The sequence below is a fragment of the Aulostomus chinensis genome, chromosome 20, assembly GCF_037954235.1.
Source record: "Aulostomus chinensis isolate RoL2024-O1b breed Wild chromosome 20, RoL_Achi_v1.0, whole genome shotgun sequence".
NCBI lineage: Eukaryota > Metazoa > Chordata > Actinopteri > Syngnathiformes > Aulostomidae > Aulostomus > Aulostomus chinensis.
Window position 1 is genome coordinate 22564195 of NC_141339.1, and position 20052 is coordinate 22584246.

Here is a 20052-nt window from a genome sequence, read left to right on the forward strand (position 1 = left end):
CCTCAAAGTGAATTCTGGACACACAAAGTAACACCGTATTCACCACGTCAGCGAATGGCCTCGATGATGTCACGTAAGAACCATCATTTACGAAACACGTGAGCCAGCGTAAGTCCTTGGTCACACCTGTCCAGGTACGACAACAGAACCCCTCGGTTAATCAAGCCAAACGATTGTTTCATTGCTCATGACATCAGTACTTTGTCGGAGCAAAACATTATCGTAGCATCCGCGTCTGATCCTGCGCCACCTCCCCTCCCCGAAAAAAAAAAAACCACGAAGGGAAAACACACCAATCATTAAAATTAATGAGGTGGTTCGACTGTATTCCCTTCACAAAGGGAGACATGCAATGAAATTTACTTACAAACTATACAATTTGCTGTAGGAGATGTATTTAGTATTTCTCTTTTAATGAGCTGGGATGTATAGGGAGCCTGTGGGAAGATAAACATGCACGTGCAAGATTAAGCCCAGATGGTTCTGATTGGAAAATGCTACGAGGTGCCAAATCAAGCCAAATGCATATTTAAAGGCAACGTAAGAGGATGCATGAAGTAATCTGCCCCTTGATAGGAATACTCTTCATATGTCGTGATTTTTTTCTTAGGGCATCTTGATTTTTATAGGTAGCGTGTAAAAACCAACCTCAACGCCACGCTGAAGAATATTTTCCAGCGAGAGGTTCAACTTTCTCGAGGTAAACTCTGGTTTCTCCATTCAACTACCACCTTTAACTACCCTGGTGTTACAGTTCAACCCAAAAGTTTAAAAAAAAGAGACATTTATGCTTCAGTAATAATTTAGGAAAGAAAAAAACCCAGAAACTTACACCAGAAACAATGCCAAGGGGAGCGCTGGTGGTAACGCACCCGCGATTCGCCCCTTTCACGACGCGTGTTTTGACTCGTCAAAGGCAGAAAAAGCACAAGAATTAACGTGAATTATGAAAATGTTGCTTCCCCTCAAAGGAGTATTTTGCCTTTTGAGGAAGCGATTCGAGGTGTCTTGATGTCAAGATTCTTCCATCCCGAGAAATGAAATGAACGTACAGCGCTGCTGCCGAGTGAACGCCACTGTGAACGCTACTGTGAACGCGTTCCGTCTGGTGTCTGTGAACGGCTCGCCCTCTCGTTCATCTTCGTTCAGTGGGGTACCAGATTTCAGGTGAAAATCCAGCTGAAAAAACTCTGTAAACACCTCTTGATGTCTAACGGAAAAAACATCCCATCTGGCAACGCCAGCCACCGGTGTCGCGCCGCCGCACGCGTCATCAAAACAGAAAGCAGCATGAAGGAGGCGACAGGAGCGGCTCGTGGTTCCAGCCCACGGACAAGACACAACTGGACTCAACAAACCAGCAAGGTTGCGTCGTACAGTCTTTTAAACGAGTGTTATGACAAAGTTGAGGACGATGGGAAAAATCTTACATTTCTGTGCAAACTTTGCCCGCCGGGTTTCAAAAAGAAAATACGCACTTCAGTCACATCCACCGCAAACCTGAAACGGCAAATTGAACTGAAGCACCAGGGTAGCCCTCCAAGGGATGTGCAAGTACATAAAGGACGTAGAAGGACACAAAACTGAAAATGAAGATGCAGGCTGACACATTGATTGTTTGAGGTGGTCAAATAACTGCTGTCTGCGGTCCCACATGGGCTGGAGCAGTCGTTTCAAGAAGTCATAGCTCAAAGCAACATGTGGGGAAAAAGAACTGAACGAGTTCATTTTTAGAACTGTGAACTTTGTTCCAAATTGTGAATTATGAACTTTGAACTGCACGAGTTCGTTTTAAAATCCGTCAACTGAACTTGGAACTCGTCCATGTAGAAAAATGAACTTTCCCAACACTGCTGATGGCTAACAACAGCAAGACTGCTGTCTTGTATTGAACTCAGAGACTACTACTACGACTACTACTACGACTACTACTACTAGAGTACTTGAAAGGCAAAATACTTTTTTTTTTTTTGGTTGAGTATGGATTTAATGTGCTTTTCTAGGCATGAACAAATCTCTGCTGTGAAAAGGACACATTTTCCAATATGCTCTCTATGTTTGGATTAAAAATTAATGATATTTATTTGTATGATGCTCAAAAAAACAAAACAAAACAGCACCTTGTAGTATTGAATGAATTCGCGTGGGGTGCTACTCGGCTGGTTGGAAACAAGCTAGTAGTTTTCACCCCGTTTTGCCTTGTAAGTAGCTGCCCTCGCCTTGTTCTGGTGGTTAGGTGTTACTTTTTCCCCTCTGGTGCTGTTTTGCAAAGCTGTGAAAATGTCATCCTCGCATCACTGAACACCAGAGATAACAGCTACTTCATGCTCAAACCCAGAAATAAAGCTCAGTTTGTTCTGCGGTGACTGGAACAGCAATATGAACCAATTAAAATGAGACTGACGTCGCACTTGACAAGCACCGCTAGCTAGCAACTATCAGCAGGGACATGCTGAAATAAATTACTGTGTGTAGGCGTACGTTTCACTTCTTCTTCTTCTTCTTCTTCTACTTCTTCTTCTTCTTCTTCTTATTGATGAAGGGAATTAATAAAAAAAAAAGAAGAATTCGAATACTAAAAATACTTCATTTTCCCTGTTCAGCTTTGCCCTCAGTACTGTTGGAAGCTAAGCTAGCACCACTGGAAAACCAGTTAGCATGCCGGTGCTGTGCCGTCTTGTTGGCTGAAAAAGGACCTTATTCCTTTCCCAACAAGAAGGAACTGGAAATACTGGTTCACACTTGGTGTCTCATTTAGGACTTTTCTCTGTTCCTCCTGATGTTAACTGTGCAGAATAATCAGCGCTGGCTCCTTGTGAGAGGAACACAGCAGCGGCGCAGGTGTACCAGTTCCACGAGTCGACTTTCAGTTGAGTTATCGGAGAAAACGGTGCTTTTGGTTGCTTCACTGCTGTCGTCCATACAGTCCACATCATCTTGGCCCTAAAAAAGACATTTAATAAAGAAATATGCTCCATATAGTGAAATACAAACAGAAACAGGAAAACAAGCATATTTCCCCTGTGAAATAAATTGGAATCATTCCTCTTTGTCCCTGTTTGTCTGTCCCTCGCTCATTCCTGCTCTCCGACAAATATGAGATTAAAAGAACTCTTACACGCGATCATGAATCATCAAGAGAAAGCGCAACACTCCGGTGTTGGATGTTTTTATGCTTTGTCTCGTTATTGGCAGTCGTTCTAAAAGATCGCTGGTGGAAACAATTAACATGTCAGCGTGTGTATATAAACGTAACTTTTGGAAAATGTGAGACCAAATTTTAGATCCAAGAACTGAAGCTTTTTCTGGCAGTGCGGTCAGGAAAAAACAAAACAAAAAAACAACCTTCTTTGAGGCGGCGCGGTGGTGCAGTGGTCCTCACGGTGGCCCCCCAGCAAGAAGGTTGAGGGTGGAGCCCCGGCTGCAGCACGGGGTCTTTCTGGGTGAGTCTCCATGTTCTCCCTGTTCCTGCTGGGTTCTCTCTGGTACTCCAGCTTCCTCCACAGTCCAAAGACATCAAGAGGGACCAGGTTAATCCAGACTCTAAATTGACCGTAGGCGTGGCTGGGAGAGCCAATGGTTGTCTGTCTCTATGTGTTGGCCCTGCCATGGACTGGTGACCTGTCCAGGGGGAAGGCTGCTGGGATAGGCTCCACCCCCTGTGACTCTCAACAAGATACGCGGTAGAAAATGGATGAATGGAAAACCTTCTTTGAGTTGTAATTTGCTGTTCTTGTGTTGTTCCTCTAGAAATCTCTGCATGCGTTTGTCCACTGTCTTCGACTGCGTATAAATGACGTCGACTTTTCTGATTTTAGTCACATGACTTATGTGAGTCGTAGTTGTGTATACACTCTAAATCGCACCATGACGCAGGGCTGGGCAGTCAGTCCCATTGAGGGTCAGTCGTTGGATTCAAATGTAATTAATTGCTCTCATGAACACTTTTTTTTTTTTTTTTTTTTTACTGTGCTCAAGTCCCAAAAAGTTTTGCAAAAAGAAATTTGTGTGAAACCACTTTGAACCGAATTTCTGCAAACCAGAAGAGCTCGTGTTCATGTCTGACTTTCTCTTTCTCTAGACTTGACAAACCTCCCGGAACGGCCCTTGCTACAACAATCCTGTGCTTCAGCCTCCGTGAAATTTCTTTTCAGTCTTTGTTTTCCTGCTCTTAGTTCCTCACTCGCGACGGTGACGACACAGACAGCAGCGCTGGGTAATTAGGAGAGATAAGATTCAGGCCTTGGACGGCGAGCGCTCGCAAAGCTCCAGACGAAGATCCCAGACAAAAGCTTCTGCAGCGGTCAGCTAAAAAAAAAAAAAAAAAAAAATAGGAAGAAGAAAAGACGTCTTGGATCTAAGAAAGGTTGGAGTAAGAGAAATGAGAATATCAGCGGATAGAAAGATGAGAAGGACACGGAGGTGACAAATTTTTGTCGTCTAAAGATTTCCCGTTTCAAAGAAAGGTTAGAGGGGATCAGGAGGAAACGTGAGGGTCGTGAGCGCACAGAAGGAAGAAACATCTTCAAGAGTTCTTTTGTCATTGAGCGGTGAGAGACAAACGGGAAGGGGAAAAGTTTTTTTTTTCCTTCTCTTTCTTGAGAGGACAAGACAAAAAAAAAAAGCAGTGTACGGCACCTCCATCACACCAGGAACCCCTCAATCCTTCATACATTTCGATTTTGGCGATGCCGGCGTGAGGCAGTCTCCCGCGCTCCCTCTGACATCATCCACGAGTCCCTATGGATCTTTTAAAAGGCTCCTACACCCTCACCGACTCACTTTTCCCGTTATTCCTTACCACCCCTCTATTTCCCCCTCTCCCATTCTCTCCGCCACTCTTTCATCAGCTCAAGTGGCAAAAACTCTCCCTTTCTGTCTAACATTTCAGGGCGGCGATGGGAGTCATCTCTGAGGACCCGATTGTGGCTAATGATTCTCAGAAACAGCTCAGACCCTCAGGCCAACTGGTACATGAAAGGAGCTCCGGCAGAGGAAAGGTAAGGAGTGAGCTCGCTACACGGAGCCTGCTGCGCTAATTATTCATACCACTCCTAACTATTTGGCCTATCAATACATGTGCTGTATGCGCCCTGACAGCTGTCCGCTGAGAATACGCTTTCAGATAACCACCAGAACAAGGGCTTCATGTCTAAACCATCTGGGGTAATTAAGTAACACTTTGAATTTCCTTTGTGATTTTCACATCATGACAGCGCTAACAGAAGAAGCAACAACAGGGATGAACGAAAAGCCTGGAAGTGTGCATCTGTATCGCAAAATAGCACATTGGATTGTTTTTTTTTGTTTTGAAAAAGGGGGGAGTAAGAAAACAACAATTAAAGGTAAAGGCGATAATCCCGCACCGAAGGGTTTTTGCATTTTTGGCTCCAAATGATCTCTTAACCCTTGTTAGAGTGTTGACCTCAGAGTCAAGAACTGATCATCCTGAATTAGGAGGAAGCCTGGTGATGGGTTTAGGATGGAGAAGAACCTCCACAGCTTCAAGCTTTCCTGCTAAACTTGTACAGAGAAATGATCGATCTGAATCTCATGAGCACTCCAGTGTCAGATGCGGTACGATCGTGCACCGTTGAATCGTACACAGCGAAGTCCAACGTGGTACGGCAGTCAAACTGCTTTACCGCACGGCTCCCAGCTTCCCATGAGGGTTGCAAAACAAAGCAGTTTTTGGAAGAAAAAAAAAAAAGAAGACTAAGGGGGAGTAACCAGGGTGTAGAGTGAACAGGAGGTAAGTGGAGACAGGTGTAGTCCCAAAAACCGTAAACCTCAGTCCAGCTGGCTGAGTATTTTCTAAGTATCAGCAAATTAATGGCAAAATTCCTGTGGCAGCTGTGGAAATGATTTTCTAATTAGATCTAATAGATAAAATTAGAGTCCAAAGCTTAAAGGGAAGGCTGCATCTCCTCAAGCGCGGGTTGCCCTGGGTTTGGAACGTTAACCATGAGAGACGCGTTCACTCTGCTCGGTAGCTGCCCTTCGACATTTCCATCAGTCCAGATGGACGGAAAGCAAGAAACGAAGCGGTGAGATGGTGAATTTGTAAAGAAACCCTGCAACAGGAATGAGAATTAACAGAGTGGCTTGCAACACTCTAATCAGGGGCAGATTTGCCACAAATCGAAGAAGGAAATAGCTTCATCCTCGCTGTACAGTTTAGAACAGCTTGTTGTGTCCATAAATCACCGACAGTGAGAAACACTGCCAATGAATCTTTGGGAGCTTGGCCTCGTCTCTCAGGCGCACCAAACACCTCCCCTAACCGCCATCGATCTCCGGGCGGAGGACTCAGTCGATGGGCATGTTTTGTCCCATGTTGCACTGACCTATCCGGTATTGCGAGCAAATAAACTCCATGTGCTACGTGGTATAAAGGGACAGAACGAGGACAGTGACAAAGCAACGTCGCTCAAACAGGCCAGGCTTTGAGACGGCTCTCTACCTGCTCCTCCCACAGCGAAGTCAATGCCTGTTTGGCCAATTAAGCTGGTGTTGTTGAATATTCAGCCCAGCCAACACACATCTTCCCATAATCTTGGATTTAATTGAACTGATGTAATAGTCGTGTCAATATTAATGTGGCTGAGTGGTGTTTTGGCTCTGTTGCTCTTGTGAATCAGAGGCTTTCTATAATCGCTGCACCAGGGAGATAAATCAGAATGCACTATAAAATGTATTATAAAAACATCGGACCACACAAAATGGGTGACTGTAATCGCACAGTAAATTTAATTTAGAGACTTTGGAACTAATATCATTTTTATAGCAGGATCGTCTCAGGACATCTGCGGAGTCTGTTTGCTTTTGTTGTAAAGCTCTCCACTGCAGGACTTCGATAAAAGAAAGTCTGATTCTCATTTCGAGTCGAGCTGCAACTAACCAACATTTTTCGGCAGTTGTTTCCACGCCGACGTGCTCATCGTGCGCTCCCAAATCTGCGTTTTTTATTTTTATTCTTCTTTTCTCCATCCAACTGTCCAAGAAATGACAAGAAAAACAAACAAACAAACAACAAAACTCCTCATTTTCTGTCTTAAACACAAACAAAAACTGCAAGTCCATCTGGAACCAGTATGTATTGGCATTGTTTCTCGGAACGATCGACGAAGAACACAATAATTATTACTGAATGTGAAGAAATTCCCCCAAAGCCTTCCTGGGATATCACATCAACGAGGTTTGGGACTGATGACGGCGACCTTTCACCACCAACATCCAATCACTTCATCCTCGAGTCCCAGTGGACGTTTGGGCCACATGTAAAGACATTTCCTCGGAGCGTTGCTGTGACAGACCGACATTTCCGTCAGACTTTGAACATCCGTGACGGGTTATCAAGTGTAATGCAAATAGGGACGGTGTGATATTTTCAAAGCCCCTGAGTCAGTCCAGAGTTGGACCATGAGGGACAGCCCGTGTGTTCAAGCCTCCGTTACTTTGTTTTTTTACGTGTCATTCTTCTCCACACGTTCCCACTGCGTCTGTTAGTCCGACTGGTGATAACCACCCAGGCAGGCTAATCCAGAAGCGCTGTCCTGGTGCGCTGGTCGTACCCATCTGTGACCCTCTTCATTTGACAGATGATAGAACAAAATGCAATTGCACAAGTCAGGAAATTGCACTTGACATCAAGGCGAAACGTCTCCTATTAGACTCGAAGAAAGTGGCTCGTGAGTGGTGAGAAACATTCCAGACCCCGACATTATCGTAATGGACTTCTTGACACAGGCACTACACCGATGGGCCTTGCATTGTGTATTATTTGGGGCCATCTGCACAGCTTTCAGCTTTGATGCACTGTAAGACGCTTCTTATTATGCTGCAGCAGAGCAGCGCCTGCTGGACACTTACAACTCTGTGTGTGTGTGTGTGTGTGCGCGCGCGCCGGCTGGTGAGAGGACTAATCTAATACTTGTGAGCCACCACATTAGTAACCCTTTAGGAAGTTTGTCCACATACTAAATGTGCAGGGTCGGCAACAGCTGCCAAGGAGTGTGGAGGAGATAACAAGGAATACTGATGCAAACCACAAAGCCCACACAGAAGAGGGAAAACCATGTTAATACAGTATTTCTCAGAAATATATTGTTGAGCATAGCTGAGGAAGGCAGCAGTATTCGAGGTATTTGTCATGCTTGGGGTCTTCCTGAGGCAGGCGGGGAAGACATTTGCCTCAGGAAGACCTTGTTAGATTAAAGCATTGCTTCAAAGTCAATAAATCCAGTGTGCAGACATTTTTTTTGTTGTTGTTGTTTTTATCAGGAGAATCAAAGTGCAAATGCAGTCTAAGCAGCGACGACTCAAATCCGGGCTCCTTCCTCTGTGAAGGGAGTTGAATGTTCTCAAGTTTATAGAGTCCTGACTTTATAACCGTGACTTGTCAGATCAAAAAAAAGGACGTTGGTGGAAAATCCTCAGCGTTTTGTGAAGGTTCAGCATGTTCTTAAGGGAGTGTCTCCTCTTAATAATTGATAAAGCTTCTGACTTTTATGGCTGTGTATTATACATCGTGTGAACTTCATCTGCAGACATCACAAGCAACCAGAAATCCCAAACAATAACAGAAAAACATCCCCCAAGATATCCCCCATTCTGTTTCCATACCGCAATCTGGGTGACTTCACAAAGTCTGACTGGCTGCTTGGGGTCTAGTAATTCCTGATACTTTAACACCTACAAAGTGGTTCCAGTCAAAGTTCCTGTGGTTTTGAGGAGACCTGTTGCTCCATCTGGGGGAAAAGAGGCGGAGGAAGCAGCAGCTGTACCCGACCAGCAGTGTCCACGCCACGGGTACAGAAGCTGTAGCTCACAGCCCACTGCACTGCTTCGTTCACGCTACGGCAGACGATGATTATGACTTGTTTGTGAAAAACTGTAAGCCAATGATTGGTTTGTTTTGTGGGTTTTTGTTATGAATTATGAATCATGCTAGCATGACGTTAGCTTTGCTGCTAGTAGCTTAGCTGCTAGTAGCTTAGACGTGGCTCTTTTCGGCTGAGCAGGGATATCTTATCTCCCACTAGCAGCAGCCTCTATCTGTGCCCCATAAGAAGTAATCAATAATGTTTTTATTCCAGAATGAGAACCGTCGCCAATGAGAATCAGTTTTACGGGTATTAGTCACGCCCTCACAGATTTATGGCTTACGTTTTTGTGGACTCAGGGGCATCCAGGCCCCCCTGTCATCCAAGAACTCCTGCTGGTGTCCAAAACCCAAATTATTGTGTATTATCCCATACAACTTGTACAACACAATATATGCACTCATTTCCTTTTACTTTTGTTCTATTGGGCAAAAACAACGATGTGGTGGGAACTTTAAGGAGCTCCTCTGCAGGTGGCTGTGGTATTGCTGGCATTTGCCTTCAGGTTAGAAAGTTAGTAAAACACCTGAGGCATTAATAATGAAAGAACACAAAGAAAATGTATCACTTGTTGACGGAAAGGAATATTTGCATTTTCACCGATGTAGTTGTCACACAACTGCATCTACATATACAGTATATATATATATATATATATATATATATATATATATATATATATATATATTATAATATATTCCTGTTGTCTCTTTGTGTCTCTGTTTTACTGTGTTGAAAGCATTGTTTTGACACCTTCTACACAACATGATTTATCATCAATGGAGAGGTCTGCTGCTCGGGTGCTGCAGTCCCACCGAGAAATAAAGCTGCAGGAGATGCCACAGTCTAAATGGGTAGTCTCGTCTTATCCAGTTAAGGCAATAAAAACGCTGGAAAGAGAACCAGACGGTCTGACCTGGAGAGCACAGGGAAATAAACTCAGGCACGTCATCGGGGAGTTCAGTTGATTTATATGCTACGCACACAAGTATGTAATTTTTTTTTCACACAGTTTGGATGCAGTTTTCTTCAGATATGGAGATTTAATCAAGATAACATAATGTGATTTTAGTCCAAATTAACTATTCTCGTAATGACAATCAGAAATGCAAATGAACGTGGTACATCAGACAAGGGAGCTCGTTTTTTTATATCATTTAAAAAAAAAATCTATAATAATTTCTGCAATACACACCTGGAGTGGGCTGCTCTATGTCTAAGTCCAGAAATGTAGCTGTAGTCCAAACTTCAGTCCTACCTGATGGAGGATGGAGTTAACACACTTAAATGCACTCATTTCAGTACATTAAAAGATGATTTTCTTCGGTTTTGTTTTGTTCGCACACGCAATCCACAGGCTGCCAGTGCGGGCCAAGCCTGAGAGGTGATTAACAGCGCGTCGTCAGGCTTCCCACCCGGCCTCCATGGACGCAAATGAAGAAACTAATGAATTCCATTAGGATTTAGCAAATGGCCTCTGTCAAGGAACAGTGACCAAGAAATGTGTCTGGTGTGTGTGTTTCTACGCGCGCTTGTGTAGGCATTTAATCACTGGGCAACTTTTAATTAAAGGGTGTGAGATTACGTCAGCCAAACGGAGTAGAAATCTGAAACACTTAGACCCCCCTTTTTTTTGGGGGTGTGGGGTATGAAGGTATGGTGTAATGGGTACTGTAGCTGAGGAGTACAATGAAACCCGGCGCTTCATGCTCTGCTTTAAATTCAGTCACAGTCCACTGGCAAGAGAACAACAGCCCTGACTGAACAGAGCCATGCATTTCAATTCAGAGCTTTGGTGCGTTTAAATTACCACCTGTTCGTCTCTGTCTCACTGGTCTGAGCCCATTTAGGATATTGTATTGTCTTTAGACTATGAAAACAGCTGAACGAGAGAAAGATCTGGGCTTTTGCATTTGTGTTGCAAAAGTATGAGCGTGAGCCTCGAGTGGTTAAAGCCAAGTGTGTAGAAAATGTCCGTCGATATCATAAGTTGGGTCCTCAGAGACGTGACTGATTTAAACCCACAGACGTGTCGTTGTAAAAACGCGCCGCGGTGAATGCTGCCAGGTACATAGATGAGACGAAAAAGCCTGAGTCATGTTTTTCACAACAGTCATCGATGCGAAAAAATGTGACCTGCATAATATCGGGTGATTCCAGCGGTGACTCATTAGCATATGTACAACCACACCATCAGCAGTATGTCAAATGTCATAGGACAGGATCAAAAGCTATTGATCTGGGCTTAAGGCACGAAGAGACAGGCTACAGGGCAACAGCACACCTCCAATCGCTGTGCTTATGCTCCCGTCCAAGGACGGAAATGAAAAACGCCAAGAAAAGAATGAGACGAGTGCAGGATTTTCAGTGTGCAGCGCTGTTATTAGGACTTGGGCATGAGGCTGAATAGAGCAGAGGCGTCTCATCCTGTAGCTGAAGGTCTGTTTCCCTAATTTCCCACTGAACAAACCAAAATATTTGCAAATGCCAAACACCCGAGTTGATTCACTGGCATGAAGACAGAATGACGGGTAATGGCAGTTTAGTCCAAGTTGATGGGAGTTCGAGGGGAAACGGTCTGTGTGATGTCACAAAACCTCTCTGGCTGGCGTCTGGCTCGGGGCTCAGAGTTCAGACTTTGATCTTGGCACTTACTTTAATCTCTGACTTTGATCTCGAAGTGTTGACATTGAAGTGTCTGTCTTCCACGTCAGAGAAAACATCTGTGTGCAGTTCATGAATAACAGTGGACAAACAGTCTCACGACGAGCATAAATACCGTACAAATGCATATGATTGAAACGTTAAGGAAACATTCCAGGAAAGTATCAGAACCAAGACGTCACGGCGCAAAGCTTCCTATCAAGTGGCGCCTCCATAGAGAGACGCTTTTTGCCGCTTTGCCTTTCCCTCTCAGCCTCCCCTCAATTCACCAGGAGAGTTTTCAAATAATCTGTTGACTTTAAAGTAAAACCAACTGCTATTCTTCCCCACATCCCTGCGAGGCCCCCCGAGGAAGTATTTTGTATCATGTAATGGATTTTCAGGAGGAGAAAACTTGCTTTGTAGTGTTTGGGAAGAGTGGAATGAAAATCTGTGGATGCACGTTTGGAATATCACATTATTTTGAGTGAGATGTAAACGATTCAAGCATCTGCTCAACTTTTCTTTAATACTCTCATTCAAAACAGAAATAAGGAGTAGCTTATCACATCCCCCGCACTCTCTGTGGCCCCTGAGAATACTTCAGTAAAATGCAGCTGTTTAAATTCATGTATGCAGATTGAGACTTGACTCCATCGCAGGTACTGTGGCATGAAATCAGTCAAAGCTTTCCTTCAAACCCAGCAATGTATTCAGGAGGAACAACACGGAATCACATGCAGGTGCTTAAGAGATATTTCCCTTTGTCCTGCTTTACATGCAGGCCACATGTGAAGACAAAGGTACACACGTGGGCTCCGTCCTCTTTTCTCCCCACCACATGGTAAATGAGCACCTCGCCGCCGCCGCCGCCGCTGCAGCCCTGCAATTTATGCATGAAGAGGTTGTGGAGAGGACAAAGAAGCATCAATTTACACGCAAACAAACACACGCACACACACACACACACACACACACACTCGCTCAAGCTTTTGTGTGGCACTCATTCCGCAGCATGTGGCTTTGGTGGACACCATCAGAAGTTGAATTATAATGTGATTGAGATGTCCCATCGAAAATGAAATTTAGAATGTAGCGAGAGAACACACACACAGACACACACACACACACACACACACACACACACACACACACACACAGCAGATGGGTTGTCCCCCATTTTCAGATCAGTTCGCAGTACAGATGGTAGCTTTGAGTGTGTGTGTGTGTGTGTGTTCACCACCAGCAAAGATCAAGGAAAAACACCACCGCTGTCAAGATGGTGTTTCCGTGGGTCGTGTCAGTCAAACGAGCGCCACAAAAAAGCTGGATTTGTCGAAAAATGTATCCTAATTATTAATTAATTATTAATCCTAACAAAAGAAATTAATACTAAAGCAGATCAAATAGATACATTTATCTAATAACAAAAGAATAATTCTGTCGTTTTTTTTTCTTTCATTTTTTGGCCACATTTACCTCTGGCACGGGTTTTTTTATAATTACAGTGTTTGATTTGGGCGAGCGCTCTGTCCACCCCGGTGGCGGCGTGATATTCCCATTTTAAAAAAGTTACTTTAAAACATTCTGACCTCCCTTTAGGTGAATAATTAAAAAAAAAAAAAGCAGAATTAAATAATCAAGAACACAGCAGAGGTAAATATATTGCTTTTTCATACAAGAACACCTTTACTTTGAGCTAATTTGTGTGAAATTATGCGTGTATTCGCTTGCGTTTATGTGATTTTCTGTTCTCTGCAGCAGTGAACCGCTGGTCTTTGCCTTTGTTGTTGCACAGAATCTGTAATAAATTGAGACTGAAGAGATGGAATGAGAGCAAGAGTGCTCGCAAGTGGTGGTCGTGGGGGCGGGGGGGCGGGGGGGAACAAGGCCTAGTGCAACACGGACCGTGCCAAATTCAATGCATTACCTCTCAAATAGAAAACAACAGCTACAATGGTATCTTCCTGGTAAGTTGGGGAAGCCCGTAGAATCCAATCATCTCTGTGTGTAATTGATTCGTGCCACAACGGAAGCCTTCTACAACTTTGTGCTTTCTGATTGAATTTCCTCAGACATTTCACGTTCATCCCAAGTTCTGACGGGAACGCCAGCAGTACCCTTCCATCACATGATTATAGATTATTCGCTCAGAGGACAACAGGTACGTCAAGGTTGCTAAATTAAGTTGAATCCTTTTTCCAGACCTTTCAGTAGCAAAATGACAACACATGAAGGCTAAAGTTTGTGTTTGGTTCAGAGGGTTAGGGTTATGTATTCTGTCCGGACTGCAACATACTCAAATGAATGACAAATACGGTTCAGTGTCTCGCTTTCAAGTGATTAATTACATGTAAAGTCAGTGCAAAGATGCGGGGCAAGCGTCTGTTACCACGTAAGTCACCGTCAGTGTCATCCACCGGTACAACAACCAGAAATCCAGCTGATGTCACCGTTGCTGTGGAAACAACCACCCGTCTCTGTGAGACGGCAGCCCGGTTTTACAACGTTTATACGTTTTTACTTTGTAACGCCTTGGAATGCTTGCGTCCAAGTCTCGCTTTGAATCACTGATGCCAAGTGGCTGTTAAGATGTAATTTAAAACCTGTCAGCACACACAGGAAGGAGAACATGCTGGACCGACTGATACGCGACCATCCACGCAACCGCTGGCCCTCTGAGTGAGCGGCGCTGGCGGGAAACCCCTCTCACCGACTGCTATGAAACCTAGCAGGTGTACCGACCCGGATGGGGGGGTTGATGGGTTTTACAACAAGAGTAATTGAAGTGACTGACAGTCAGACTGGAGCTGAGGATGACCCAAGCCGAGCGGTTGGGATCATTTATTAAATTCTGTTAAATCCGCCTGTTGGGCCCTCAACATCTCAGTGTTGCCTTCACTGCCCGGGAGACCACAGTGATTCTCAGCGCCCTCTGAATGCCCTTGACAGCAGAGGTCACGCCTCTGTGGAGAACACGGCGACGAGGCATCTTGGATTCCGCAGACGTTCCAAGGCGTTCAGATCTCCTCGCAGCAGCGTGGTCCAGCTGTTATTCTCCTCAGCAGCTGTCAGTGTTAAACTCTCAGACCTCTCGTCTGTCAGTTCCTAGTCTCCTAATTCGAAATATAAAGCTTGAATATTTTTTTTGTACTTTAACATTTTTACTTTTTCACAACTGATACTGAGAGTTGAGACTTGGGTTTCACTGTCAAAAGTATTTAGGTTCTTTCCCGACTTGAAGATTATGAAACTGACATTGACAAGGACTTCACCCGCGAGGCTCTGAATCTCAAAACTCTGATACCTCTGAGACAGACGCGCTAACGGTTTTCTTTTTTGAATAATTTTGCCACAGTGTAAAAGCAAAACATGTCATGTGAGGTAGCAAATAACTTTTTGGGGGGGGGTCTACCGTGGTTACAGATATTGTTCATTTCAAATGTTTAACAGTTGGACGAAATATGTTGACGTTTCTGCTTTGCATTCTGGATCCCGATTGGCTCCCAAATAAGTTGTGGAATCACAAATCAATCTTTGCCGCACCAGGAGGTGGCGGTGTGTCACGCCTATCATCTTACACGTGACCCTCTAATCAACGCCGTGAGGTATCACAAGAACGGTCGTCCGCGTCCTCTAAACGTGTTGTGGTTCTGGCTGTCGCCATCTTGTCTGCACGGGTGGTTATCGTCTATGATTTTCATCATCATGGACTTCTTCGCGAAGACCTCCCTGTCCTTCTTTTTTCCATCTCAGCTTTTCTTTTATTTTGAAAAACACTTCCCTCTTACGTTACTTCTAGTCTTTGTCTTTTTTTGCCGCTGTTTTGTTTTTGTTGTTTTTTTTGGAGTGCATCACCCCTGTCTCGTCCCTCAATCAGGCCTCCTCAGTCACGGCTCTTTCTCCTCTCCAGTTCCTTGTGTATTCCAGCACCGGTTTCATGTCTGTTTTGGTTCACCATTTGTTGATTTTTGCGTTTTTTCTGTGACTTTGGTTCTCGTTCTTTCCTTTCATAAATCTTAATTGTTCAGTTTCCTCCTGAGCTGCCCCGAGTCGCCTCCTACAGTTTTATTTCAGGGCTCCTTCATCTTGTCGTTGTGACGAACTCCACACAGCATTTTCACGGGCTTCATGTGGCCAACATGCCTTAAACGGTACCCGGTTCCACGCAGGTCCTCACACCTATGTGTGCTCTGAATCCCTCATTTTTTGTTGCTAAGGAAATCGGCTGCCGATGCAAATCAGCTTCTGATTGGAACAACCTGCCTCCCATCCATCTCTCTGCTCGTGATTCATAGGACTTCTTTATTTACACACCTGAAAGCCAACTTATCTTTTTGCTTTGTTGGATGTTGGCTGGCTTGGGTACTGAATGTGTGTGTGTGTGTGTGTGTGTGTGTGTGTGTGTGTGTGTGTGTGTGTGTGTGTGAGTGTGTCCTTGTGTACTCGTCATTGTGGTGTACTTGGTCTATTGTTGATGCTTTAGTCTTTCTAGGTTCTACCTGACAACAAGACGATTAAACTCGAGGGTTTTTTTTCCTTCAATAACTCAACTTTGACCTTCAGCTGAACGAGTTGATAAATGTTCTTTAGTAGCAGCTTGTGGAGGCCGCGTTGCTGCGTGCTTGACTAGAGACCGAGACGATGTTTGGGAAGGTGCATGACGACAGAAGCAGAGGAAACCGTCCCTTAGCGCATTTTGACTTTTTCACTAAAGGTCGACCACCTCAGGCTGGCACAGAAACGCCGCGGTCTTGTTTCTGTCAGCCTTTTCTAATTTAAGACGCCCGTCAGAAATCAACGACGCACTACTGAGAAGTCAATCACCTTCCTTCCAAGAGCTCAGCGCAATAAAAGCAGCTCAGCGCCGAGTCGTCGTTGAGCACAGAAACTCCGGAACAAACGCCATCCCTCCGCAGCACAGACACGCGCATAATGAGCCGCCACATCAACACACACACACCCCCCCACGACCACGTGAGAGGCGCTGCGACAAGGAAACCGCTCCTGAACCGACATTATAAGCCACGCACACAGACACATTATCAGCGGAACACAGGAACAACAGGACATCTTTGTTCCGTCAGATTCATGTCGGCAGCGGTTCTCCCTGCTGGCGCCGACTGTACTGAGACGGTAAATTCAACCTCGTAAATGGTCTCATGTAAATTACCCGCGGGTGCTGATATTGACTTGCTAAAATGAGATATGTCCGCCATGTTGTAATAAAGCAGGCGCTTTTTTTTTGTTTGTTTTACACACAAACACACACACACACTCGCACATGCACGCACACACACACGCGCGCACACACACGGGTCTAACCAAATGTAATTTACCAGCTGCCTTCTAATGGGGCTTCATCTTTCAATATAAATGTTAATAATCTATGATTACGCTCGGCGCTGTTGCACATGGGGGCTGAGGGTTCCTTTCATGTATTTATGGAAGTTTCTCTGCTTGGCTCTCTTCTTCCCTCCATCCTTTTGCTCCGGGGAAAATGTTTTTGAATGCAGACATCAAGTGAGAGATTTTCATCTTTTTGTCTTTGCCTGCATGGAAGGGAGACGACTGCAGATGCAATCCTGCACTGCGTGCTTAACCCTTATTCTCCCTCTTAATCATTGCTTTATTATTTCTTTTTCTTTTTTCTTGTGCATGATTTCAGGATTGTTTTGATTCAAGGAAAACTGGGGAAATAAATAATTCAGCGGGTGAAATGATCAAAAGTCAAAGAGGAAATCACGCAAGCTGTCAACACGCGAACACAAAGTCTTCAGATGAGTCGAAGAGCCTAAATCGCTTTTGGGGTCACTACTAGCATAAAACGGGATGTATAGCTCTACTGACCCGATGCAGTATTCTTCACAGCTGCTGTAGTTTTTCTAATGGATGGCACGACGCAGTAACTGCCAAGCCTGTTGTACTAATACACAAAACCACCAGAGGGGTCTTGAAAATCTACGCTGTCGAACGACATGAGAAGTAGTTTTCTTGAACTCCAAGTCTTTCCAGTTCGTCCTCAAGGCCCGGAGGAATTTGAGGAAATAACTTTCAAGGCATTTCTGCAACACCAAGTTTGTTTGAGGTGTCAGTGACCTTTTGACCCTTTCCCGAAAAAAATATTCCATCTTCAAGTCCCAGTGGATGTTTGTGCCAGGTTTTAGAGAAAGTCTCTCGAGCTGTTCCTAGGATATTGCACTCCTCGACTTTGAAGGTCTGTTAGGTGTTTCTGAATGGTTTGACACATTGATGTGTGTAAATCTGTTTGGGTGGTTTAGAGGTGCAGTTTTATGAAGGGGGGGGGGCCACACACTTTACTCCAGTTACGGCCCTCAAATACACGTTTCTCACACTTTCCTCCGTTCAGCAAACATCGGCGGTGTTCCTGAAACTACACCAGTTTAAAACAATCCCTTTAAACACTTTAGAAACAGCCGCATGCACACATGGCTGCCCCCGCCATGAAGTTAATATGGAGACTATCTCCATCTCATTTATTTTCCATTTGTCAGAGTCTGAGTGAGGTTATAATAGCTTGGTAAAGAGCCACATTAGCAGGATGTGGCACGACAAAGCTATGGATTAATACTCTCTGATCCCTCGCTGTCATGCCTATTAAAATGTATGCAATTTGGTTTTATCTCTGGCGCCATGCTTGCCTGTCTCCTCCACATGGCGGGGACTGAGTTAAAAACTATTTCCAATGTATCAGTGCCTCATTTGCTGCGCTTAATGACTCACCAAGTCTTCTGTTTTTCTCCGGCTCGTTTTCTCCTCTGCCCTCTGTAAAAACTCCAGATAAATCGTGCCTATCATTCCGGGGAGCCTGTCAATCATCATTCACTGCTGAAATTACATTCCCCCGCATCGCTGTGGCTGTGCAGGGCAGAGCGGGACACCTTCATGTCTTCTTGGAGATATTCTGCTTCTGCCAGCACAATGTTGTCAGCGCAGTCCAGCTTTCACCTGTGTTGGCTCTTCAGATCATCGGCCTCATGGATTGTCAGTGTCTGCTCACTGGATGTTGAACATCATGTCAGCAAAACTGTAAAAAATGGGCTCAGACCCCCGTCGGTCCCCGCAGGTTGATTGTTGCTTGACCTGCGCCATCCATCCATCCATCCATCCATCCATCCATCCATCCAGAACAGAGTCCATCTGAAGTGCAATGAGTGAAGAGGCCACCTGCATTACGTCCCTACTTTCTAAATCAGAGTTTCCGACTGTTTCTCTTGTGTAGCTTCAGTTTTACTGCTGCACTTGTAGCCAAATGCCGTAAAAACTGCAGGAGAACTTCTTAGCGCTCAAAACTCTCCATTTCTATTGTTCAAGAAACTCAACGGGTTTTTATATCCCTCCAGTTTTGTTTTTCTTGGTTTATATCTTTGCTCCTCTTCCTTCACAGTGGTGGACAGCAGAATTATTGAACGTACACCTCAGCAATGTTTTGAAATAGGCATAAATTTGCATTTCACTTTTTATTAGAAATTCTAAGAAAGTCTCAGTTTAGATATTACGATACGTTTAAATGGCAGAACGTAGCATGTTGTACCAGGTTGGCGAGATCCAACACCCACGTTTTCTCTGTGACAGACTGCAAGTCGGCCTGAAAACTAAAACATCAGCTGCATGATGAGTCAGTGACAGACGGTACGATCACATCTCGTGGCTCCATCGCTGAAACGTCTCCCTTCCAGTCCGAAGACGGCGCCTCTGAAAACTTCTGTCTGAATGCAGTTTGAACAGGAGACGGTGCAGCATCTGCTGTGTCTTAGAAAAGTCACATTCTTCATGTCTCTGTGGTGTGAAGGATATTCAGCAGAGTGGACGGCTCCGTGATGGCAGTGCTGAAAATAACAGCTGGATGAGCTGTAGAGCACCACAGAGGCTCTGCTGATCAGAGCTTCGTAGGGACTCATCTCTCGCCATGTTTTCCAGGCATTAGTCATGCAAAGATGTCACTCCAAACACTCCGCGTCTTCCTTCTCCTCTGAACTTAAGCCAGCAATTCACCCAAAAAGTAAATTCTGCCTTCTGCCTTTCGAGTCCTAATAAAATATTTCTTTTGAGATGAGAAAAAGTTGTTTTTTTTCTCTCCTGCGTGAGTCTCTGTGACCCCAGAATACAGAGAGAGACAGCCATGTTTATTTAGCTTGATGCTAATGATAGCTTGCAAAGGCAAAACTGTCCAAAATGAAAAAAAAAAAAAAGTCTGTTTCCGATTCAAATAAGTGTATTTTCTGGTATAATCATTATCCAGCCGAGTGCAAAGCAGCTGACGCCTTTGGTTGAACCACCTCTCTCCCACACACTCGTCCACACTAATTCATGCTAGCATGTTGAACAGGAAGTGTTATTGTTTGTTGTTTATTTTAGCTCAAATCAAAGTCATTTTGGATTTCTGAGCATGTGTACAGTATAGCAAACGATGCGTTTGTTCAACAGATTTTTTTTTTTTTTTACCTTTGAGCTGTCAAAAGAAATTGGTGGCAATGGGACGCCACTAGCATCAGGCTAAATA

General features: G+C 44.5%; 1 long non-coding RNA gene across 1 annotated transcript; it reads left to right on the forward strand.

The window, feature by feature from the left end:
* Nucleotides 1–4795: 4795 nt before the first annotated feature.
* LOC147243286 (uncharacterized) lies at nt 4796–19571 on the forward strand. Its single transcript, XR_015110708.1, has 3 exons — nt 4796–5000; nt 13604–13692; nt 19125–19571. It is a non-coding gene; the product is annotated as an uncharacterized LOC147243286 (long non-coding RNA).
* Nucleotides 19572–20052: the final 481 nt, after the last annotated feature.